The sequence below is a fragment of the Scyliorhinus torazame genome, chromosome 4, assembly GCF_047496885.1.
Source record: "Scyliorhinus torazame isolate Kashiwa2021f chromosome 4, sScyTor2.1, whole genome shotgun sequence".
In the NCBI taxonomy this organism is placed as follows: Eukaryota; Metazoa; Chordata; class Chondrichthyes; order Carcharhiniformes; family Scyliorhinidae; genus Scyliorhinus; species Scyliorhinus torazame.
Window position 1 is genome coordinate 290,977,756 of NC_092710.1, and position 25,638 is coordinate 291,003,393.

A 25,638-nucleotide genomic window follows, 5' to 3' on the forward strand; every position below is an offset into this window, starting at 1 on the left:
ACCCCGGCATATTCATCGGTCGGATTGACATCAGCCTCAAGAGAGTTACTGCAAGGTTCACATTTCTGTTGGTAAAAATGGGCAGTATTGCGGCAGACACAGTGACATCCAGATGCCTGATCCCATTTGGAAACTTTCCAGAAAAATGAGTGAACTTTCACTTGCTGTTTGCAGAGTTTGCCATTGTTTCCAAGACTCGCCCTATCCAGTTAACTGGATAACGATCACTCTGCCTATTCTTTTTTTTTAAAATTAGAGTACCCAATTCATTTTTCCCAATTAAGGGGCAATTTAGAACATAGAACATACAGTGCAGAAGGAGGCCATTCAGCCCATCGAGTTTGCAACGACCCACTTAAGCCCTCACTTCCACCTTATCCCCGTAACCCAATAACTCCTAACCTTTTTGGTCACTAAGGGCAATTTATCATGGCCAATCCACGTAACCTGCATGTCTTTCGACTGTGGGAGGAAACCGGAGTTCCCGGAGGAAACCCACGCACACACGGGGCAGATTCTGCACAGACAGTGACCCAAACCGGAATCGAACCCAAGTCCCTGGCGCTGTGAAGCAATAGTGCTAACCGCTGTGCTACCATGTGGGCCACGAATTTTAGCGTGGCCAATCCACCTAGCTTGCACATTTTTGGGTTCTGGGCGCGAAAACCTTGCAAACACGGGGAGAATGTGCAAACTCCACATGGACAGTGACCCAGAGCCGGGATCGAACATGGACCTCAGCGCTGTGAGGCCACAGTACTAACCCACTGCTCCACCGTGCTACCCCCCACTCTCCCTATTCAGTTAACTGGATAACTATCACTCTGCCAATCCAGTTAACTGGATAACTTTCATTCTCCCGGGCAGCAGCATGGCACAGTGGTTAGCATTGCTGCCTCACGGCGCCGATGTCCCAGGTTCGATCCCGGCTCTGGGTCACTGTCCATCTGGAGTTTGCACATTCCCCCCATAACTGTGTAGGTCTCACCCCCACAACCCAAAGATGTGCAGGGTAGGTGAATTGGCCATGCTAAATTGCCCCTTAATTGGAAAAAATGAATTGGGTACTCTAAATGTTTTGTAAAACTTTCAAGAACAAAGAAAACAAAGAAAAGTACCGCACAGGGACAGGCCCTTTGGCCCTCCAAGCCCGTGCCGACCATGCTGCCCAACTAAACTACAATCTTCTACACTTCCTGGGTCCGTATCCCTCTATTCCCATCCTATTCATGTATTTGTCAAGATGCCCCTTAAATGTCACTATCGTCCCTGCTTCCACCACCTCCTCCGGTAGCGGGTTCCAGGCACCCACTACCTTCTGTGTAAAAAACTTGCCTCGTACATCTACTCTAAACCTTGCCCCTCTCACCTTAAACCTATGCCCCCTAGTAATTGACCCCTCTACCCTGGGGAAAAGCCTCTGACTATCCACTCTGTCTATGCCCCTCATAATTTTGTAGACCTCTATCAGGTCGCCCCTCAACCTCCGTCGTTCCAGTGAGAACAAACCGCGTTTATTCAACCGCTCCTCATAGATAATGCCCTCCATACCAGGCAACATTCTGGTAAATCTCTTCTGCACCCTCTCTAAAGCCTCCACATCCTTCTGGTAGTGTGGTGACCAGAATTGAACACTATACTCCAAGTGTGGCCTAACTAAGGTTCTATACAGTTGCAACATGATTTGCCAATTCTTATACTCAATGCCCCGGCCAATGAAGGCAAGCATGCCGTATGCCTTCTTGACTACCTTCTCCACCTGTGTTGTCCCTTTCAGTGACCTGTGGACCTGTACACCTACTAGATCTCTCTGACTTTCAATATTCTTGAGGGTTCTACCATTCACTGTATATTCCCTACCTGCATTAGACCTTCCAAAATGCATTACCTCACATTTGTCCGGATAAAACTCCATCTGCCATCTCTCCGCCCAAGTCTCCAAACAATCTAAATCCTGCTGTATCCTCTGACAGTCCTCATCGCTATCTGCAATTCCACCAACCTTTGTGTCGTCTGCAAACTTACTAATCAGACCAGTTACATTTTCCACCAAATCATTTATATATACTACAAACAGCAAAGGTCCCAGCACTGATCCCTGCGGAACACCACTGGTCACAGCCCTCCAATTAGAAAAGCATCCTTTCATTGCTATTCTTTGCCTTCTATGACCTAGCCAGTTCTGTATCCACCTTGCCAGCTCACCCCTGATCCTGTGTGACTTCACCTTTTGTACTAGTCTACCATGAGAGACCTTGTCAAAGGCCTTACTGAAGTCCATATAGACAACATCCACTGCCCTACCTGCATCAATCATCTTTGTAACCTCCTCAAGTTAGTGAGACACGACCTCCCCTTCACAAAACCATGCTGCCTCTCACTAATATGTCCATTTGCTTCCAAATGGGAGTAGATCCTGTCTCGAAGAATTCTTTCCAGTAATTTCCCTACCACTGAAGGAAGGCTCACCGGCCTGTAGTTTCCTGGATTATCCTTGCTACCCTTCTTAAACAGAGGAACAACATTGGCTATTCTCCAGTCCTCCGGGACATCACCTGAAGACAGTGAGGATCCAAAGATTTCTGTCAAGGCCTCAACAATTTCCACTCCAGCCTCCTTCAGTATTCTGGGGTAGATCCCATCAGGCCCTGGGGACTTATCTACTGTAATATTTTTTAAGATGCCCAACACCTCGTTTTTTTGGATCTCAATGTGACCCAGGCTATCTACACACCCTTCTCCAGACTCAACATCTACCAATTCCTTCTCTTTGGTGAATACTGATGCAAAGTATTCATTTAGTACCTCGCCCATTTCCCCTGGCTCCACACATAGATTCCCTTGCCTATCCTTCAGTGGGCCAACCCTTTCCCTGGCTACCCTCTTGCTTTTTATGAACGTGTAAAATGACTTTTCGTGACCCCTTCTAGCCCTCCTGACTCCTTGCTTAAGTTCCTTCCTACTTTCCTTATATTCCACACAGGCTTCATCTGTTCCCAGCCTTTTAGCCCTGACAAATGCCTCCTTTTTCTTTTAGACGAGGCCTACAATATCTCTCGTTATCCAAGGTTCCCGAAAATTGCCGTATTTATCCTTCTTCCTCACAGGAACATGCCGGTCCTGAATTCCTTTCAACTGACACTTGAAAGCCTCCCACATGTCAGATGTTGATTTGCCCTCAAATATCCGCCCCCAATCTAGGTTCTTCAGTTCCCGCCTAATAGTGTTATAATTAGCCTTCCCCCAATTTAGCACATTCACCCTAGGACCACTCTTATCCTTGTCCACCAGCACTTTAAAACTTACTGAATTGTGGTCACTGTTACCGAAATGCTCCCCTACTGAAACATCTACCACCTGGCCGGGCTCATTCCCCAATACCAGGTCCAGTACCGCCCCTTCCCTAGTTGGACTGTCTACATATTGTTTTAAGAAGCCCTCCTGGATGCTCCTTACAAACTCTGCCCCGTCTAAGCCCCTGACACTAAGTGAGCCCCAGTCAATATTGGGGAAGTTGAAGTCTCCCATCACAACAACCCTGTTGTTTTTACCCTTTTCCAAAATCTGTCTACCTATCTGCTCCTCTATCTCCCGCTGGCTGTTGGGAGGCCTGTAGTAAACCCCCAACATTGTGACTGCACCCTTCTTATTCCTGATCTCTACCCATATAGCCTCACTGCCCTCTGAGGTGTCCTCCCGTAGTACAGCTGTGATATCCTCCCTAACCAGTAGCGCAACTCCGCCACCCCTTTTACATCCCCCTCTATCCCACCTGAAACATCTAAACCCTGGAACGTTTAGCTGCCAATCCTGTCCTTCCCTCAACCAGGTCTCTGTAATGGCACCAACATCATAGTTCCAAGTACTAATCCAAGCTCTAAGTTCATCTGCCTTACCCGTAATAATTCTTGCATTAAAACATATGCACTTCAGGCCACCAGCCCCGCTGTGTTCAGCAACTTCTCCCTGTCTGCTCTGCCTCAGAGCCACACTGTCCCTATTCCCTAGTTCTCCCTCAATGCTCTCACCTTCTGACCTATTGCTCCCGTGCCCACCCCCCTGCCATACTAGTTTAAACCCTCCCGTGTGACACTAGCAAATCTCGCGGCCAGGATATTTATGCCTCTCCAGTTTAGATGCAACCCGTCCTTCTTATATAGGTCACACCTGCCCCGGAAGTGCTCCCAGTGGTCCAGATAACGGAAACCCTCCCTCCTACACCAGCTGTTTAGCCACGTGTTTAGCTGCTCTATCTTCCTATTTCTAGCCTCACTGGCACGTGGCACAGGGAGTAATCCCGAGATTACAATCCTAGAGGTCCTGTCTTTTAACTTTCTGCCTAGCTCCCTGAACTCCTGCTGCAGGACCTCATGCCACTTCCTGCCTATGTCGTTAGTACCAATATGTACAACGACCTCTGCCTGTTTGCCCTCCCCCTTCAGGATGCCCTCTACCCGTTCGGAGACATCCTGGACCCTGGCACCAGGGAGGCAACATACCATCCTAGAATCTCTTTCACGTCCACAGAAGCGCCTATCTGTGCCCCTGACTATAGAGTCCCCTATTACTATTGCTCTTCTGCGCTTTGACCCTCCCTTCTGAACATCAGAGCCAGCCGTGGTGCCGCTGCTCTGGCTGCTGCTGTTTCATTCCTCCGATGCAGTTAACTGGATAACTATCACTCTCCCTATCCAGTTAACTGGATAAATAACTTTCTCCCTATTCAGTTAACTGGATAACTATCACTCTCCATATCCAGTTAACTGGATAACTATCACTCTCCCTATCCAGTTAACTGGATAAATAACTTTCTCCCTATTCAGTTAACTGGATAACTATCACTCTCCCGATCCAGTTAACTGGATAACTATCACTCTCCCTGTCCAGTTAACTGGATAAGTAACTCTCTCCTAACTATCACTCTCCTGGCCTACTTAACTGGATAACTATCTCTCTCCCTGACCAGTTAACTGGATAACTATCGTTCTCCCTATCCAGTTAACTGGATAACTATCATTCTCCATGTCCAGTTAACTGGATAGGGAGAGTGGCAGTACTGGATAGGGAGAGTGGCAGTACTGGATAGGGAGAGTGATAGTTATCCAGTTAACTGGATACCAATAACTCTCCTTATCGAGTTAACTGGATAACTATCACTCTCCCCATCCAGGTAACTGTATAACTATCAATCTCCCTATCCAGTTAACTGGATAACTATCACTCTCCCCATCCATTTAACAGGATAACTGTCACTCTCCCTGACCAGTTAACTGGATAACTATCGCTCTCCCTATCCAGTTAATCGGATAACTTTCACTCTCCCCATCCAGTTAACTGGATAACTATTACTCTCCCATAACTATCACTCTCCCAATCCAGTTAACTGGATAACTATCACTCTCCCAATCCAGTAAACTGGATAACTATCACTCTCCCTATCCAATTAGCTGGATAGTCAGTTAGGCAGCATGGTAGCACAAGTGGATAGCATTGTGGCTTCACATCGCCAGGGTCCCAGGTTTGATTCCCGGCTTGGGTCACTGTCTGTGCGGAGTCTGCACGTCCTCCCCGTGTCTGCGTGGGTTTCCTCCGGGTGCTCCAGTTCCCTCCCACAGTCCAAAGACGTGCAGGTTAGATGGATTGGCCACGCTAAATTGCCCTTAGTGACCAAAGAGGTTAGATGGAGTTATTGGGTTACGGGGATAGGGTGGAAGTGAGGGCTTAAGTGGGTCAGTGCAGACTCGATGGGCCGAAAGGCCTCATTCTGCACTGTATGTTCTATGTTCTCCCTATCCAGTTAACTGGCGCACTATCTCTCTCCCTATCCAGTTAACTGGATAACTATCTTTCTCCCTATCCAGTTAACTGGATAACTATCACTCTCCCTATCCAGTTAACTGGATAACTATCACTCTCCCTATCCAGTTAGCTGGATAACTGTCACTCTCCTATCCAACTATCTCTCTCCCTATCCAGCTAACTGGATAACTGTCTCTCTCCCTAACCAGTTTACTGGATAACTATCACTGTTCCTATCCAGTTACCTGCATAACAATCACTTTCCCTATCCAGTTAGCTGGATAACTGTCACTCTCCTATCCAACTATCTCTCTCCCTATCCAGCTAACTGGATAACTATCTCTCTCCCTATCCTGTTAACTGGATAAGTATCACACTCCCTGATTGACATCTGACTCAAGACAGTTACTGCAAGGTTCACATTTGTGTTGCTAAAAATGGGCAGTATTGCGGCAGACACAGTGACATCCAGGTGCCTGATCCCATTTGGAAATTTCCCCCAAAAATGAATGAACTTTCACTTGCTGTTTGCAGAGTAAGCCATTGTTTCCAATACTCTTCCCATCCAGTTAACTGGATAACTGTCACTCTCCCTATCCAGTTAACTGGATAACTATCCTCTCCCTATCCAGTTAATTGGACACCTATAACTCTTCCTAACCAGTTAACTGTATAACTATCACTCTCCCTATCCAGTTAATTGGATACCTATACCTCTCCCTATCCAGTTAACTGGATAACTAACACTCTCCCTAATCAGTTATCTGGATAACTATCTCTCTCCCTATCCAGTTAACTTTATAACTATAACTCTCCCCAGCCAGGTAACTGTATAACTGTCACTCTCCATACCCAGATACCCAAGTAAATATCACTCTCCCTATCCAGTTAACTGGATAACTATCCCTCTCCCTATCCAGCTAACTGGATAACTATCTCTCTCCCTATCCAGTTATCTGGATAACTATCTCTCTCCCTATCCAGCTAACTGGATAACTATCACTTTCCCTGTCCAGTTAACTGGATATCTATTTATCTCCCTATCCAATTAACCGGATAACTATCTCTCTCCCTACCCAGCTAACTGGATAATTTTCACTCTCCCTGTCCAGTAACTGGATAACTATCTCTCTCCCTATCCAGTTAACTGGATAACCATCGCTCTTACAGAGTCAACCAGAAGGACTTTTTCAGTTGCTAAATTTGGGTGTTTTTTGTGAGGAATTTCACTGTTACTCCGAGAGTTAGCTAACAGGTGCTCCCCCCCCCCCCCCCCCCCACCACCCCAATCCCCTCCCCCATCTACAACCCCCCTCTCCCTCCCCCCCCCCCCCCCCCCCTCCCTCCCCACCACAGATCTGTCTCTCAGCACCTGATCCAAAGCCTCAGAGAGTGAAACCCAAGATCAGGCAAACTCCAAACACTTGGCGAATGTAGATGTGCAGCCAACTCATGAAATATTCAAGATTCTCTCTCTCTCCTTCCCGAAGGAAAAAGGTACAGTGATAGCAGCTCAAACAACCTGCAATTCACCTCTGGAAACACCGGCCCCTAGACTCATCAATCACACACACACACACAGAGAAAACCCTTGGATCCCAGCTCACCTCCCCTTCAGCCCTCTCCATGTCCGAGGTGGGTCCATTCTCATTTAATATCATTCAGATCTTGTCCCAGACTGCGCTGGCTAATTGAATCTAGAGATCTCCGCGAGGGAAGACAAAAAAAAGGGACGCATTTATTTGATTTTGGTTTGGAAAGAATCCACTGAAGAGTGAAAAGTTGTTTGAACTGCCGCTGGGAGAAGTGCAGAGTGAGCTTTATGACATTGGAAGTTGGCGAAATATTTGTTCGTGTGCTTTTTAAAAAAACAAAAAACAAAAAATAGAAGAAAAAAAAACACAATTTCCTGCTCGTTGCACAAGATGTAGCAGGGCCGCGGAGGTGTAGGAAACTATCTTGCACAATGTTAGTTAAAGGGGGAAAAACAGCAGCGCCGTCTTTCTAAGAACATTTCGAAAGCGAAATGCAATGAGTGGGGGTGACCGATTATCGGGCATAAAATACAACTTTCTCATTGCAGGGAAGCCAGAGGTGAGAGCCGGCTGGTCTGAGAATATGGGAATTGCTGGCAATTGAGAGGAAATTGGCGTGTGTGTGTGTGTCCCAGTGAAGGCCTAGAAAGTAGAAGTGTAGTGAACGGATCTGTGGAGTTATTCTGTGTAAAGAGGACAACCTTTTCCCGGAACTGGGAACCCCGTTTGCACAGGATTGAAAGGCGGTTTCTGGTGGAGCGGGGGTCGGTCGCTGCGCCGTTCGTTCTGAAGCACTCCGAACTGTAAGCTGAAGTTACCGCACTTTCTCAACTTCTGTTTGCTGATTTGCTTTTGAAACGAGTAAACGCTTCTCATTCTGGAGTTTGCACCCAACAGGGGACGGAGATATCTCAGACGCTGGTCTCAAGTGATGGGGCATTTAAAAAAAATATATATTATATTTTTTTAAAGTTTCACCTGTCAGCTCCTCGCTAAGATTCAATAGCTTGGAAACTCGAGTTGGTGATGTTCATCATATTGGCATTCTTTATAGCTGTTTGTGTGTGTATGTGTGGTGGATGGGTTACGTTTCTCCGGGCACGTTGAAGATGTTGCAAATCTAGCCTGTCTCAGATTGGATATTATTTGATGTATTCTTACTGTCATCCCTATGACACAAATGTAAACAAATCTCCTCTCCAGACGGTTTTCTTTCTGCACCTTGAAATCTCTCCATTTCAAATACGTTTTCTTGAAAGAAAGCGTCATCCTGCAATCCCCACCAGTGCAGAAGGAGGCCATTCGGCCCATCAAGTCTTGCACTGACCCGACCTCGGTGCACTCACCTTGCCCACCTCCCTATCCCTGGAGCCTAACCTGCACATCCCTGGCACTAAGCATGGCCAACCTTCCTAACGCTGGGGACGATTGACTCCCCCCCCCCCCCCCCAAAGCTGGTATCTCCTGCTCCCTTGGGGGGAGGGGGGGGGGGCTGCCTTGCCCTGACGAGAGTGGCAGAAGGAACTTAGTGCCACTTTGCAATAAGTCTGCCTGTACACCCCTGTACCTTCTTACAGCGCGGAGTTTTGCTGTGAGTGTTTATTTTGCAGTTGAACTCACCCGGGGTTCAGTTCAGTTCAGAGATGGGGGAAATGGATGGCTGAGAGGACGTAAACTTATCAGCGAGGAAGCCAGCCTGTCCCAAGTGGATGCGATGCAGAGCTTCCCCCACAAACTGCAGCGCTGTGCCGGCCACCAAATCCCTCCCGGGGAAAGGAGCGCTGAATCGGGATTCTGTGCCAGGCGCCCACGCCTGCCTGGAGTGAGCATGACCCCGCTGGGAGAATGTGGCGTGGATTCCCCCTCCCAAACTGCTGCGGGCACCCACCCGGGGGTAATAACCCTGAGGAGAAGTCAAAGCAGTTACCATCGGGTTCAGTATGACTGCCTGTCCCCCCTGGACTGGAGAGGGGCTGGCTTTGCTGAATCTGACTTGGGGGTGGGGGGTGAATGTGGAAGTGAAAGCTCCCTTTCCACTTCGGGAGCTGCGTGCAAAGATGGTGGAGGAAATTGCCTGAGGCTCACGGGTGGGAGAGAGGAGGTTAAAAAGTGACAGAGCCCCTGTTGAAAGGGGAATGTCCCCTGAATGGTGATGGGAATAAAGCAACAAGGACAGTGAGCTTCCATCGCCAGGCAAGAGCTCGAATGCCTTTCAGCCCATCTTCAGTGGGAGTGGCCGGGGCCCCGGGGAGGTGATAGAGGCTCATTATTACACCCGGGCACCAGGTAAAACATTCAACTCCCCGGGGATGTACCTTAAAACCAACAATTCGATCCAACTCGGCCTCTGCGTGTGGAATGGAGCCTGGGGGAGAGAGAGGTGGGCTGGAGTGGGGGAGGGAGGGAGAGGTGGGATGGAGTGGGGGAGGGAGGGTGAGAGGTGGGATGGAGTGGGGGAGGCAGGGAGAGATGGGATGGAGTGGGGGGGGGGGGGAGGGAGGGAGAGAGGTGGGATGGAGTGTGGGGAGAGGTGGGATGGAGTGGGGGTGGGAGAGAGGTGGGAAGGAGGGATGGTGGGGGAGGGAGGGAGGGATATAGGTGGGATGGAGGGAGGGAGGAGGCATGGTGGGGGGAGGGAGAGAGGTGGGATGGAGTAGGGGAGGGAGGGTGAGAGGTGGGAAGGAGGGAGGGAGGAGGGAGAGGAGCTCAGGACTCCTTGGTTATTTTCCTAGGTAATGAGATTCTGATTTCATGCAAATCTTGCACTTCGCAGGTGTGAATTATATGGCTGGGAGTCTTGGTGACAGCGATCTCACCCGGCGGGGTTCACAGAGCACTGCGGCAGCCCCCTGAGAGCTCAGGTAGGAGAGACTGCAACACGCTTTCCCCACAGAACGAACTGCTTCAACCCACCTTCCCCAATGCGCACTGTCTGAAGATATGTGGCGGCTGGGACTTGCACTGTAAGCAGCAAATTGGACGAGTGCAGCCGGGGGAATTTTACCATCATCGAAGGGGGGGGGGGGGGGGGACTCAATCCACCCTTTCCCCATTCGCAATATTCCCTGCTGCCAACATTTCTCTCCGGTAATGAGCGAGACTGACGGCAGCTCTTTCAAAAGGCCGACAACAGGGCAGGAGGGGCCGAATGGCTGTGCCGATTCTATTGCTTTTACGGGCGAGAAACAAACTGATCGCGTTAGAGGTTCACTTAACAAGACTTGAGACACAGATAGAAGTTCTCTGCACCTTGTTCATTCTAACGCCTCTGGTGGAGTTAAGTTTAAAAGTGAGAGGCACCTTCACCTCCTGCTGTCCCTGTGTGTTTCATATAAAAAAAACATTTACAGAAGCTGGAATCCCCGCTTTCTAATTCCCAGAGGTGAAAGCAGTGACTGTATCCAGTCAGATGAGAGGCTCCCATTGCCTTGTGCTGTTGCGCTGCTGGTCAATTTCAGTCTGACCTGCCCCGTGAAATTCCCAACATCTCCTGCTTGCATTTCCCACTCCCGCGCGTTTTCCTGTTTATCCATCCTTACAGTTTTGCAATGGGATTTTTCAACAGCAAAAAAATGGACTAACAAGGAGTGGAGAGATATCTCTCGGAGTTGGGTTTTGAAATAGGAGAAGGGGTGGGAAAGGGAGTGTGGACCCTCCTCGGAGATCCTGTTAACCTGAGAGAATTCCAGCTGGGGAAAATGACCAGGTCCCTTTTTGCTATAAGGGGGTTGAGCAATGATCATTTAGACCAGCGTATTTAGGAAGTGAGTATCACCCACCCGGCCAGCCTGAGACACGGGCTGAAGTCTCTTTGGCAGTGCGGAGTACTTGAATAGTTACTTATTGTACATTTGTTTTGTTTAGAACCACAAGCCGATCCTTTGGCAGCACCAGCGCGGGAGACGCCGGCCAGCACTCTCCAGTGAACAGGCTCCCCGGTAAAGACAAACTTTTTCTCCCTCTCTCTCTGTCTGACTCTCTTGAGTCGCACTTTGATCAATCGGTTTAACCATTTGGAAGTTGGGGGCGAATCTGGGTTATTCTGTATTCGAGGTCAGGCGGTCAGAAAGTCGAGAGTAGCTGGCTTTTTTGGCTTGAATTTCATTCAGGTGGACCGTGAGCAGGACACAGGACTTCTCATGTGTACCAGCATCACCCCAAACTCCCAGCCGCTTTTCTCCATTTCCCCCCGCATTGAGGTAGAAGGTTGTTCATAAAGAGCCCTCAGCGACCTGGGCCCAGTGACTTGGCCAGAAAATGGTTCCTCCAAAGGACCCCATTATTGCTGAAGCCAATCTTGCCCTCTCCCAATGCCTCCCCCCCCCCCCCAGGCAGAGACTTTCAGCAGGGGAGATGATCAGGGACAACTCAGCTCAGTATGGGCTCACTCTCTGCTGGTTAAATGAGCATTCAAAGCCACCTCCCCCCCGTTTGTTAATCTCTGGATAACACTGGAGATGAAATGAAATGAAAATCGCTTATTGTCACAAGTAGGCTTCAATGAAGTTACTGTGAAAAGCCCCTAGTCACCACATGCCGGCGCCTGTTCGGGGAGGCTGGTATGGGAATTGAACCCTGCTGCTGGCCTGCTTGGTCTGCTTTAAAAGCCAGCGATTTAGCCCAGAGTGCTAAGCCAGCCCCAGATGATAGTTTTCTTTGGGAGAGTTCATGTTGTCGCAACTCCCAACTCTTTTTATGCAGAGTGAGAACACTGCCTGAGAAATGCCCGACATTTCACCATTCCCGTTACTCCCACAATCCAGGATTTTGTGTTTGACAGAAATGCCTGTTTGAAGAGCTTATGGGAGTACGGAGCTGCTGTCCGCACATCATTCAATGAGGGCAGTTTATTTAACATTGATCTCTCCCTCAAAACTTGGCTTGGCAGAAAGACTGGCTAACATTTATTTGGAGAAGGATTTACACATTATCGAAGGAAGTATTTTATTTAACGTTCAGGATGTATTTCTAAAGTTATAATATTGGAGGTATTATGGCATCACTTCAGAATTGCATTAATTGTTATAATTATTACTAACAGAGAAACACTATGACAATACATGCGTGTCTCTAGAGGCAATTGTTTTTTTTGTATGTCTCCCAACGATGGCCTAGTTGACCTTCTTCTGTTTCAGTTTAATCTTCTTGTCATTTTACACCAGTTCCCCCAGTTTTTGCGAACAGTTCTGGTCTGCATTGAAGGATAAAAAGAGGATTACCCACCAATACATCACACGATTAGCTTTGATGCTGCAGCCCTTTCTAGAACTGCAATCCTGTTGTCTTCACATTGTTCCAATTCTTGTTTTAAAAACATAAATTTAGAGTACCCAATTATTTATTTTCCTCATTAAGGGGCAATTTAGCGTGGCCAATCCACCTACCCTGCACATCTGGGGTGAGACCCACGCAGACACGGGGAGAATATGCAAACTCCATACTGACAGTGACCCAGGACCGGGATCGAACCTGGGTCCTCAGTGCCATGAGGCAGCAGTGCTAACCACTGTGCCACCATGACACCCTACATTTTGCCATTTCGTTTTTTAATACATTTATTTATTTATTTTAAAATAAATTTAGAGTACCCAATTCGTTTTTTCCAATTAAGGGGCAATTTAGCGTGGCCAATCCACCTACCCTGCACATCTTTGGGTTGTGGGAGGGAAACCCACACAAGCATGGGGAGAATGTGCAAACTCCACACGGACAGTGACCCAGAGCCGGGATCGAACCTGGGACCTTGGTGCTGTGAGGCAACAGGGCTAACCCACTGCACCACCGTGCTGCCCTTTTTTATAAATTTAGAGTACCCAATTATTATTATTTTTCCTATTAAGGGGCAATGAAGCATGGGCAATCCACCTAACCCACACATCTTTTGGGATGTGAGGGTGAAACCCACGCAGACACGGCGAGAATGTGCAAACTCCACACGGACAGTGACCCAGGGCCGAGTTTCGAACCCGGGTTCTCAGCGCCGTAGTCCCAGTACTAACCACTGTGCCATGTGCCACCCCATTATTCCATTTCTTAATCACATGCAGGGCCCTGGCCTTAACCATTCTTCTTGGCAACCCATTCAAGTAGACAGTCACCCTTTAGGTTAAAGCGATAGTTAAACTTTCCCTTTTTTATACCTTTCTGGGATGGGATGTGCATTTGTTGCCCTTAAACTGAATGGCATCTAGGCCATGTCAGAGGGTGTCATATGTAAGCCAGACCAGGCAAGGTCAGCAGAATTGCTTCCCTAAAGGACATTCGCGAAGCAGATGGGTTTTTACAACAATCAATGATAGTTACATGGTCACCATTACTGAGACTAGCGTTCCAATTGCAGATTTTAATATCTGCCATGGTTATGATTTGAACCCGTGGAGGATTATTGTGGTCCTCTGCATTACTAGTTCTATGACATTACCAATGTACCGCCATCTCTCACCCAATCTCCTCTTCCTCATCCTAGTTACACTGCTGTATCCAAATGTTTCAGGGTTACATCCTCTCCCTCATCAAGCATTTTAGACCTTATCCCAGCAATGTTCAGTAGAATGCTGTCTGAATATGCACCTTGTTTAGTATGCCAAAATTGGACCTGTTTTCCATATTGAAAGAATGGGGGAGAGTGTTTACATTCTGAGTGGATGAAATAAAATGATTTCTTGCCAACACTCGATGTAGGCATCAAGTATTTCGGGGGTGGATCATAAAATCCTGGCAGTGCAGAAGGAGGCCATTTGGCCTATCAAGTGCACCAACCTTTCGAAAGGCCTAGGTCCAATCCGCCACCCCATTCCGGAAACACCACCCTAAAGGGCAATTTTAACATGGTCAATCCATTAATCTGCACATTGTTGGACTGTGGGAGGAAACCGGAGCAAACCCATGCAGACATGGGGAGAAGGTGCAAACTCCACATAGTTACCCAAGGTCGGAATCGAACCTGGGTCTCTGGCGCTGCGAGGTAACAGTGCTAACCACTGTGCTACAATGCCTTCCTTTTTTTTTAAAAGAGAAAAATGTGGCTGTAGCTCTAAATAACATGCAGGAACTTTACTTGTTGTAGAAAAGCCTGATATCACTAAAGGCGAATTATTTCTGCAGTATCTTTGATCCACCCCACATCCATTCATCATATCTGTTTGCCTCTCAGTACAACCTGACTCTCCTGGCTTCACATTCCACTATGTTCCCCTCCCACAAGTTCACTGGATAAGCCTTCAGGAATAGTAACCCTGGCTAACTCTCCACCAACCCCAATCTGCCACCCCACACCACCTGCCACCCCACACCACCTGCCACCTCACAGCATTTGCTACTCTACACTACCTGCCACCCTACACTAACTGCCTACCTACATTACCTGTCACTCAAAATTATGTGCCACCTCATGCCACCTGCCATCCCAGACTACTTGTGACCCCTGACTACCTATAACCTCAGACTACCTATCACCCCAGACTTCCTGCCACCCCACACCACCTGCCATCCCAGACTACCTGTCACCCCAGCCTACCCAACACCCCAGGCTACCTGCCACCACAGACTACCTGTGACCCCAGGCTACCCGCCACCCCAGGCTACCTGCCACCCCAAACTACCTGCCATCCCAGACTACCTGCCACCACTCACCACCTGCCACCCCAGACTACCTGCCACCACACACCACCTGCCACCACACACCACCTGCCACCACTCACCACCTGCCATCCCAGCCTACCTGCCACCCCACACCACCTACAACCCCACACCACCTGCCACCTTACACGAACTACCGTAACAACCAAGTCAACATGGCAGCTGCTTGATTTATACCTGTGGAGCCACATTGCTGCTGTGTTCACATCTCAACCCAAAATGATTGGAGTGCTCCTTGGCCTCTTGGCAGTGAGAGTGATCAGTGAGCAGCGGCAAGTTACAAATTCGGCCGGTCACCGGGGCTTCATGTAAGACTGAAGATGATCCTTGTCACTTGAGAATCGTGAGGGCCACTCTCATGGAGACAGAGCTGTAATCGCGCCGAGACTGGTTTTACAGAAGGGCACTATTGTCCTCACCTCCAAAGCTGCCCCATCCTGTTATCCCGCAGACAAATCCATGTTTGGCAGCTTCACTCTTAATTTGTTTGGAGCAGGGAAATTCTTGGCAAATTTGCACATTTATTTTAATTGTCACGTTGATCATTTACATCAGCAGTGTAAGCACCAGTGGGACTGTCAGTGACCAGAAACACATGTTGCTGTTATTTCAGTCAGGTCGAAAGTGGCTGCCATCAGCCTCTTCGGGTTGGCGACCTAGATTATCTAATTTATTAATTACATTGATAGAATGCAGAAGACCGGTTGTGCCAAAATATTCACTCCGATCTGTTCCCCAGTGCTTCAGCGAGGAAACAGTGAAATTCTGGCACTCCTTCACTTATTGAGCAGCAGGGTAGTTTTTCATCACAGGCACAACACTGTAATTGCCACAAGGTTGTATTGCGCTGTGTGGTTTGGCAGTGTACTGCAAATACTTGTTACTGGCATCGGTCCACCCTTATCACATTCCAGTTGTACGCAATAAATTAATTAGGGTGCTGCTCATAGTGCTAATTGCTTCTAGCTAATGAAGTCAAAATCCTACTGGGCTTTGTTGGAAGTTGTGGGCGACATGTTTTGACAGGCCCCTGACAACTGTTGATTTTTATTTTTTGCTCTCGGTGCAAGGTACTCTTCATTCATTGGCGATGCTGTGGGTTCTCTTTTCTGATGGGGAGGGGAGGAGGGGGGGGGGGGTTGCGTCATTTATATAGATCATTTTATTTTCAGCCCTCGAGGCTTGCCAAGTCAAACACAATGTTAAATATTTACGACCTTCTGTGTTACTGATACCTTTCCTCATTGTAAAGAAACTGATAGTGTTGCTGGCAACTGTTCCTGATCTGGCATGTTCGCCCTCTCTCCTTCCCCCCCCCCCCCCCCCCCTTCTCTTTCACCCTTGCCGGTTGCCCTTTCTGCCGTGTTAAGTTAGATAAACATTTGCTTCTCAGTAATTACGGCTGAGGCAGCTCCTCCTTGCCATGCACAGTGCGTGGATTACCACACATGCTGCGCTTGCCTATTCGACACGCGTAACAGTGGGGAGAAGCCTGCAGTTTCCTTGCTGACCATAGGGCAATGGGATCACTCAAGATGCAACGGGCAGGGGGTCACCCAGGCTTATTTTGGGTGAATCTTCTACATGTCTGTATAAGGCGAACAAAAAAAAACCACACACACATCTTCCTCCTCGTGATCCAGGTGGCTGTAAGGGGATCAGAGAGACTTAAAACATTTTACAGAGCTCCTCTCACAATGCTTCAAATATGCGAGGAATTTTAGTGGCGGTGATTTGTCGAAAGCTCTGTTCTGGACTTCCTTCTCATCGTCTGAAAGTCCTCTTCACTTTCGTGTTGTAATCTTGGATGAATAATATTTTATCAGGCTCTGAATTTCCCTTTGTGCTTGTTCCTCAGTTAAATCTTACAAGTGTAGTTATTGTCGTGTCAGCTGCTCAGAGCTCCCCTCATAGCTCTTCGAATGTCCCAAAGTGTTTCACATTCATATAATGACTTCTGGGCGTTGATAAGCATGCAGAGCAATTGAAAGTGAATCATAGCTTATGAATGGCAGAGGAGGCTAGTTTCAGTGACTGGCATTGCAATTTCTTCCTTTGATTTTGAAACTAACATGAAAGTCAGGCACTCGTTCTTTTCTATTAGCTTGGCTAAATTGGCCCGTCGTGTCCAAAAGGTTAGGTGAGGTTAGAGTGAGGGCATGGGCCCAGGTAGGGTGGTCTTTCAGAGGGTCGGTGCAGACTCGATGGGCCGAATGGCCTCCTCCTGCACTGTAGGGATTCTATAATTCTATGAAATCAAATAGAGTCCCCCCCCCCCCCCCCCCCAGATACTGCATACGGACCCATGTTGGAAGTTGCATGAGTGAGAAGAGGATTGGTGAAGGCCACTTACAAAACTCCTGCCAACACTTGTCATTGATGCTCACATGCATAGAATGATCATTTAGGTCCAGTGGTGAAGGAGAAAATTGTGAACCAGCATCAGTCAACACCTTCAGAAGGGGAGCAGAGGAGGTTTGCTGGTTTGAGGTTTTCTATTGTAATAATAATTCTGTTGTTAATACCTCGCCTAAAGTAATTGGCATGTGAGTAACTCTGTGATTATATTTCACTATTTCTTGATATAATCTTATGTATGTTGGTACATAACGTCAGGCTCTGGGGCCTGACTCAATGTAAGAACACAGGAATATGCTGGGATGAAAAAAAGACCCAAGATTCATCCAGCCTCATCATCCACCTGCATGATGGAATTGTTGACTTGAGCATAGCATGTAATCTATATTGATTAGTCCACAAAAGATTCACCCCAGCAATGGAAAATGTTGGGAACCACAGACCCAAACTACTGACCAGATAACATGTCCCAGATGACTCATTTGTTGTATCTCAAAATATTATTTTCTGAAAGAAGTCTTTGTGTGCATGACCCGAGATGGTGAATGATCTCAGTATTGATTTCTTTGTGCATTTATTTACCATTTTTAACATTGAAAAACATCCCAAGTTGGAGAACTTTGTGGGTGAATGAGAGATACCTGCTAGTCGAGTTTGTCTGGGGAGGGTTGTGAGAAGAGCTGAGTATTCAGGTAGGTTATTCATGAAGGCCCCGCCTTCAGAACCTTGCCCCCCCTGCCTGAGATGTGGTGATCCTCAGGTTAAATCACCACCAGTCAGCTCTCCCCCCTCAAAGGGGAAAGCCGCCTATGGTCATCTAGGCTGCACTTTACCTTAACATCTTAAAGTAAGGGAACATATGGAAGTACAGGGGCTTCTTTCAGGGAGCCATGGCAGCAAAACACTTTGCTATCAACAGTGGGGGAAGACGGTGGGATGCATCAATGCCTGGAGAATTGAAAGCAAGATACATAAGGCTGGAGAAGATTGCTGATGTTGGGTGAGCAGCAAGGCCTGGATGAGGATTCTAAATTCAGTTCACGAGGGAATGATGATGGGATGTGCATTTTAGATTAGCTGGAATTTTGGACGCAATTGAGAATGACATTGAAAAATCTGCTCCTGGGCAAGGGTTTCCGAGGCTGTGTGGTTCAGATTGCTTAAAGGCGGGCTATGTTCCAATTGGGAAAGTAAGCAACATTTGACATTGGATTTGAAATTCCAGTTGAAGAAAGTCTGATTCAGGAAGCAACTAGTGAGTGGGGTGAAATGAAATGAAATGAAAATGAAAATCGCTTATTGTCACAAGTAGGCTTCAATGAAGTTACTGTGAAACGCCCCTAGCCACCACATTCCTGCGCCTGTTCGGGGAGGCTGTTACGGGAATTGAACCGTGCTGCTGGCCTGCCTTGGTCTGCTTTCAAAGCCAGCGATTTATCCCTGTGCTAAACAGCCCCTAAGTGGGTGGAGTGAATGGCAAATTATTAGAGCTTTTGTTCAGGTAGCAAACTGCCTTCTTGAGAATTATCAAGAGTAAATGCTGGCTGTGCAGCATGGTGCCATAATGGCTAGCACTGCTGCCTCATGGCGCCGAGGACCTGGGTTCGATCCCAGCCCCAGGTCACTGTCCATGTTGAGTTTACACATTCTCCCCATGTCTGCGTGGGTCTCACCACCACAATCCAAAGATGTACAGGGTAGGTGAATTGGCCACGCTAAATTGCCCCTTAATTGGAAAAAAAAGAATTGGGTGCTTGAAATTTTTAAAAAAGAGTAAATGCTGGCTGATCCTCATCTGACACCTGCATTTTCCAACAGGAGTCACTGGATACAATTGGGAGAAGGGATCTCAGCTGATCTTTTTCTTCTTTCCACCCTGAAGTCAGGAGACACTTAAGCGGCCACTCATGGATCTGTCATGGTTGAGATCAGCAAATTCCATGATTAAACCCGGGACTTTCCTCATCTTTATGGCTCAGTTACTCACCGGGCAGAGCTTTCCGATTGAGTCATCAGCTGAGCGGTGTAAAAGATCTGGGATGGGATTCTCTGGATCTCAAGCCACATGTTTCTTGTCAGCGGGGCATTTTCTGGCAGTGGGATTCTGTCCTTCCGCCACTTGTCAATGGGATTTCCCATTGAATCGAACCCATGCCACAGCGAAACCACATGGCAGAGGTGCGTTGCCAGTGGGAAATAAAATCCAACGAGCGGAGAATTCCAACCCTGGTTAGCGGGTGTACTGGGAAAGGAAAGATTTGGAAAAGAGCAGGGGTGTGGGACTAATTGGATAGCTCTTTCAAAGAGCCGGCATGGAAACAATGGGCCAAAAGGCCTCCTTCTTTGCAGGCTGGTTCTATCTGTAAGAGATTTTGCTTCAGCAGAGCAGACTGAGGGGGGACATGATTGAGATGTATAAAATTATATGGGGCATAGCTAGAGTAGGCGGGTAGAATGTTTTCCCTTTGGTGGAGGGATCGATGACCAGGGGGCATAGATTTAAGGTAAGGGGCAGAAGATTTAGAGGGGATGTGAGGAAAAATGTTTTCATCTGGAGGGTGGTGGGAGTCTGGAACGCACTGCCTGAAAGGGTGGTGGAGGCAGAGACCCTCATAACATTTAAGAAGTATTGAGATGTGCACTTGTATTGCCAAGGCATGCAAGGCTACGGACCAAGTGCTGTAAAATGGGACTATAATACTTAGGTGGTTGTTTTTGCAGACGTGATGAGCCGGAGGGCCTTTTCCCTGCTGTAGGACTCTATGACTCTATGACTATGACTCTATTCTGAGGAATTTCCCTTCATAGACTGACCTCTGTATTCAAGTTACTTAATTTGACAATTGCTGGGAAAGGGTCCAAAAGACAAGTAAGGTAGGGGCTACATTTGCTTCCTTTTTCAGCGTGTTTGACCACACAGTATGCCCTCTTACTTTTCAAGTGTTGTTAACCAAACATGAGTGGGACTCCAGTAACCGTTGTAATGAACTGTTAATGTTTTGGTTTGTTTAAGGATCATTTCAGACGATATGCAGCTGGAGGTTGCCCCAGTACAAAGTGTTTGCATCCAGAATAACATTCAAAAGTGAGGTAGGAAAGAGTGAATTACTTGTGACCTAGAGATTGCAGTCAACAGCTTTACTAATTTTTTTTGGTAACCATTGACCACCTAACATATTGCTGTTGCTTCGCTGGGAGAAGTACTTCATATTCCTTTGTTAGATGGGAATGACAAGGTGAGAAACATCTGAAGCTCTTTGGGCCACTGCGAACAATATATAATGCAAAACATTCAGGCAACATCCTCCCCCGAGTGAACTAACAACATACTGACAGGACTTGCCAGTGTTTTGTGGGTATGTGTGGTTTTTATTAGATTAGTCAAAATTTTTGTTATGTAGTAACTTTGGTTTAACTGGAACTGCTGTAATCATTGAAATCTGACAACTTTCCACAATGTTGATTCAGATTTTAGTAAATTGTTTACCAGAAATTAGTTGGCTTATGTAAGTGTAGGAAATGATCCTCAATTTAGTCCATGCCTTTTTAAATTTATTTCCATGAAACGAAGAGGATTTGTGAGTCACTGTAATATTGTAACATTAGGAACAGGGGTAGGCCATTCGGCCCCAGAGGCATACTCTGCTGTTCAGTCAGATCAGGCCTTGTCTTCATCTTAAGTCAATTTTCTTGCCGGTGTTCCTTATCCCTCAATGAACATTGGTTCACCTAGCTATGTGAAGCTAGGTAAAATTTGCTTTGGTTGTTTTATCCCCAGCAAATTTCTCTCTTCCCCTTTCAATCTGACTATTCTCACGTTTCCCCCCCTCATCTTTGCCTCAGATGTCAGTATTTACATGAGAGACATCAGAAAGCTATTCCACCACAGGAAGCGTTATGTTTAAGCCCATTCCTATTCCAGCCTTCAAGTGGGTTATGACCAAGGGCAGGAATTCTGGCCCAATATTCCCTCTCTAACCTAGTGCTTATACCACCATCAATGCTGAGACTAGGCCAACATTCAGCCCTGTGTTCGCTGCCCTACATTGGCTCCTTGTCAAGCAACATGTTAGTTTTAAAAATTCTCTGTGGTTTTCAGATCCCTCCCATGGCCTTGTCCCTCCCTAACTCTGTAATCTCCACCATAAAGCTGGGAGATGGTCCCATTTCATGGATTGACAATAATAGGTTGACTTGCATGTCCTTGGGGAACCTTGAGAATGAGAAATATGTTGTTAAAGAGAGATTCGCTAGTACATACTATAATAGTGAGAACTGAGGTATCAAACAGTTAAAAATGGTGAAATATTCAATAGAACAAGTCTCCATACAAACTAAAAAATGAGGCATTCATTACAATTACCCTCACTCACTGTTAGAAATTAGATAGCTAGGCAGTGAAGGATGCAACACTGGAGAGAGGCTTCATATACCCAGAAAGAGTGCACCTATTAATGGAAGTCTGTAAATTTATCCGGAGGTCATTTTAGTATTTTTACCTTCATTTAAACATTTAAAACTTTTTCTTACCATCAGGCTGGCCTCTTGATCTGTGCTGCCATTTTGCCTGCAGATCCTCCTTTCTAGGCAAGTTAACGCACTCTGGAGATTTGGAGTAGAAAGAAAATTGAAAGTCAATCCAAATAAAAATATTTATTTGTTATAAGATGATCCTGATACATAAGGCATCGATAAATTTAGGCTGATTTCTCACATCCCACCCCCCAATGTGGAACCCTCTGGCTGAATTGTTGCTATGGTAACCAGGTCGTCGAGCAGCAGGCACTTCTTCGAGGCCCCTGCAAGCTAAAAGAGGTATGCCCCAAAGGAATGAGTGAACACCTGGTGCGCCTTGGCACAGTAAAGTTCTGGCCATCCATGTCAAAGAATGAGGGTAAGGACATGGCTGTGCAGTGGTAAAAGCATGGTGGCTCAGTGTTTAGCACTGCTGCCTCACAGCACCAGGGACCCGGGTTAATTCCAGCCTTGGGTCACTGTCTGTGGGGAGCTTGTGCATTCTCCCCTGTGTGGGTTTCCTCCGGGTGCTCCGGTTTCCTCCCACAGACCAAAGATGTACAGGTTAGGTGGATTGGCCATGCAAAATTGCCCCGTAGTGTCCACATTACATTATGGAGTTATGGGAATAGGGAGTGGTGGATATGGATAGAGTGCTCATTCGAAGATCGGTGGAGACTCGATGGGCCGAATGACCTCCTGCACTGTAGAGATCCTCTGATTCTATTCTATGAACCGCACAACTCTGATATATCTGCACTACTCTAATTCTTTGAGTTACTCTTGTGCAGCCAAACTATATTTGCGTCACTATTGGTGACAAGGGGCAGGATTCTCCCCTACCCGGCGGGGCGGGGGGTTCCGCCGTAATGGAGTGGCGGGAGCCACTCCGGCGTCGGGCTACCCCAAAGGTGCGGAAGTCTCCGCACCTTTAGGGGCCAAGCCCTCACCTTGATGGGCTAGGCCCGCGCCAGAGTGGTTTCTGCTCCGCCGGTTGGCGGGAAAGGCCTTTGGCGCCACGCCAGCCAACGCCGAAAGGTCTTCGCCGGGCAACGCATGCGCAGGAGCGCCAGCGGCTGCTGACGTCATCCTCGCGCATGCGCAGGGTAGGGGGTCTCTTCCGCCTCCGCCATAGTGAAGACCATGGCGAAGGTGGAAGAAAAAGAGTGCCATCACGGCACAGGCCCGCCCGCGGATCGGTGGGCCCCGGTCGCGGGCCAGGCCAGGCCCCGGTGGCACCCCCCGGGGCCACATCGCCCCGCGCCCCCCCACCCAAGGACCCCGGAGCCCGCCCGCGCCGCCTTGTCCCACCGTTCAAAAGGTGGTTTTATCCACGCCGGCGGGAGAGGGTTGACAGCGGCGGGATTTCGGCCCATCGCGGGCCGGAGAATCGACCGGCGCGGCGCGATTCCCATCCCCGCCAAATCTCTAGTGGCGGTGAATTCAAGATGCGGCGGGGGTGGGATTCACGCCAGCTCCCAGCGATTTGACCAAGCTTTTGGTCATCTGACCTAATATCTCCTCATGTGGCTCAGTGCTATATTTTGTCTTATCATACCCCTGTGAAGCGCCTTGGGATGTTTCACTGTGTTAAAGTGCTATATAAATCTAAGTTGTTTTAAGTTGTTGCTCCTGCTCATTGATCCTTTCGTGAGATCAGTAAAGTGAAAAATGTCAGTTTACTCATCTGACTCGGGAGGCAGAAATGGAGCGGTGTTCATTTATGTTTAAAAAGCGCTATCCTATATCAGCAGCTTGATTACCTTATTCACAACACTGAATGGAGTTCATATATTGGAACTGAATAAGGCCACCTTTTCTCCTTATATAAGCTGGTTCCAAGTGAGCACAAATGTAAATGAGATCCACTTCGAGGACAACTACTTGGCCAGTGCCTGATATAAAAACCAGGGGATGGCCCCTCATATAGCCTGACAACAGAATTCAGAATTGAATCCTCCTGCTGCATAATGGTCCCAATGAGGGCAGCACGGTGGCGCAAGTGGTTAGCACAGTTGCCTCACGGTGCCGAGGTCCCAGGTTCGATCCCGGCTCTGGGTCACTGTCCGTGTGGAATTTGCACATTCTCCCCGTGTTTGCATGGGTTTCGCCCCCACAACCAAAAGGTGTGCCGGGTAGGTGGATTGGCCACGCTAAATTGCCCCTTAATTGGAAAAAATTAATTGGATACACTAAATTTAAAAAAATAATAATGGTCCCAATGGTCCCATGAGTTTATTCAATGAGTAGTTAACGTATATAAAGTAGAAATGTTCCTTTACTAAGTTAGATGATCTCTGCCAGGGTCGTAGTAGGAGTGCCCCTGCCTTAAGGAAGGGAGCATTTACCAGTGTTCCCAGTCTGGGTGTAGGAGTGAGATGAAGTGAGCTGTGAGGAAACTCCCATGGAGCATTTAAACTGACAGAGACCTGTTTGGCATAATGACCTGTGTTGTAAAATGCCATGATCTAGTGCAGAGATGGCTAAACGTTTTGAACCTTAGAGCTTCACACCATAAACTTCAGACGTTCGAGAGCCACAGCGCATGGTCAACCTTTACAGACACATTTCTTTTTCTTTTTTATTATTTTTTAAATTTAGTGCACTCAATTATTTTTTTCCAATTAAGGGGCAATTGGCATGGCCAATCCACCTACCCTGCATATCTTTGGGTTGTGGGGGTGAGACCCGTGCAGAGACATGGGGTAATACAGACACATTTTATTGCTGTTGATTTAAGATATTATTATCTTTACGTTTTCTATTCAACAACCATAAAGTACATACACCAGTTTCTAAATCTGAATTAATTGTTCTATTTTAGATGATACTTACAGTTATTAGGACTAATCACAGCTATAGGCCGGGGGAGCCTTGTGAGTCTCCATCTTGGAACGGCTGGAAGTCTACTGGAATTGACTTCAATCTTTCGGTGGCCAAAGAAAGCAATCTGGGAGATTTCAAAACCAAACTTTGAGCAAATCAGTCAAAGCATTCATACTTCTGCCTGTCTCTCGGCCTGTCTGTTCGTCTGTCTCACTCTCTCTGTGACTGCCCCTCTCTATCTGTCTTTCTCAGTCTGCTTGTCTCGTTTTCCTCCCACCTCTTCCCGTTTCCCACCACCCAGATTGAATAGCCATCTCACCGTGACCATTTCGTTCTGGATACTCTAAGTCACAGCTGCACCAATCAATCACCAGTAGCAACCAACAGAAAAGTACAACTCCAATCACGAGGCATTGCCATGCACTGGCATCAAATCTGCCATAGCACTGTCCAATCAAGTTCAGACCTAAAGTTTAATTAAATGGAATAAAAGGCCAGAAGGTCTCACAATTAGCTGGGATTTTGGCACAGGATTGGTGGGGTTTGAATTTCACTCAGTACATGTATGTGAGCGACAAGCATTAATCCAAATGTGATTGGAGGTTTGGATCACTTCACCACAAATCTTTTCATTAAAAACAGAGATGGGAATATTTTTCCATGAACCGTGTGCAGCTCATGAGCTGCGGTTTGGCCACCCCTGATCTAGTGACTTCTGTTAGAAGTGTCCTTGTTGGAACAGTCAGTAACGGCATGATTGGACTTTGTTGCAATGTTCTCTTCTGCTCGTCTAGTTTGTTGTCACTCACTGGCTAATCTCAGAAGATCAAAAGCCACTTGACAGGGTCCTCCTAGAAGGTTCCTTCGGGAGTTAGGTCAATATGGTGACTAGAGTTTTTACAGCACGAAAAGAGGCCCGTTAGCCCATTATGTCTGCGCTGGCCATCAGGCACCTATCTACTCTAAT

At 47.4% G+C, this 25,638-nt stretch overlaps 1 protein-coding gene across 10 annotated transcripts in view; it reads left to right on the plus strand.

Annotated features, from left to right (window-relative positions):
- The first annotated feature begins 7,868 nt into the window (after nucleotides 1-7,868).
- Nucleotides 7,869-25,638, plus strand: part of LOC140410991 (PR domain zinc finger protein 1-like) — a 121,190-nt gene continuing 103,420 nt past the window's right edge. For 3 of the 10 annotated variants that reach the window (XM_072499888.1, XM_072499890.1, XM_072499887.1), the window contains exons 1-2: nucleotides 10,062-10,195; nucleotides 11,199-11,272. The gene's annotated coding sequence lies outside the window, so the exon portion shown is untranslated. Of the gene's footprint in view, nucleotides 7,894-7,925; nucleotides 8,138-9,552; nucleotides 9,621-10,061; nucleotides 10,196-10,249; nucleotides 10,298-10,963; nucleotides 11,099-11,198; nucleotides 11,273-20,343; nucleotides 20,421-25,638 lie in introns of those variants that run through there. The other 7 variants (XM_072499884.1, XM_072499882.1, XM_072499883.1 and 4 more) reach the window with 7 other exon arrangements.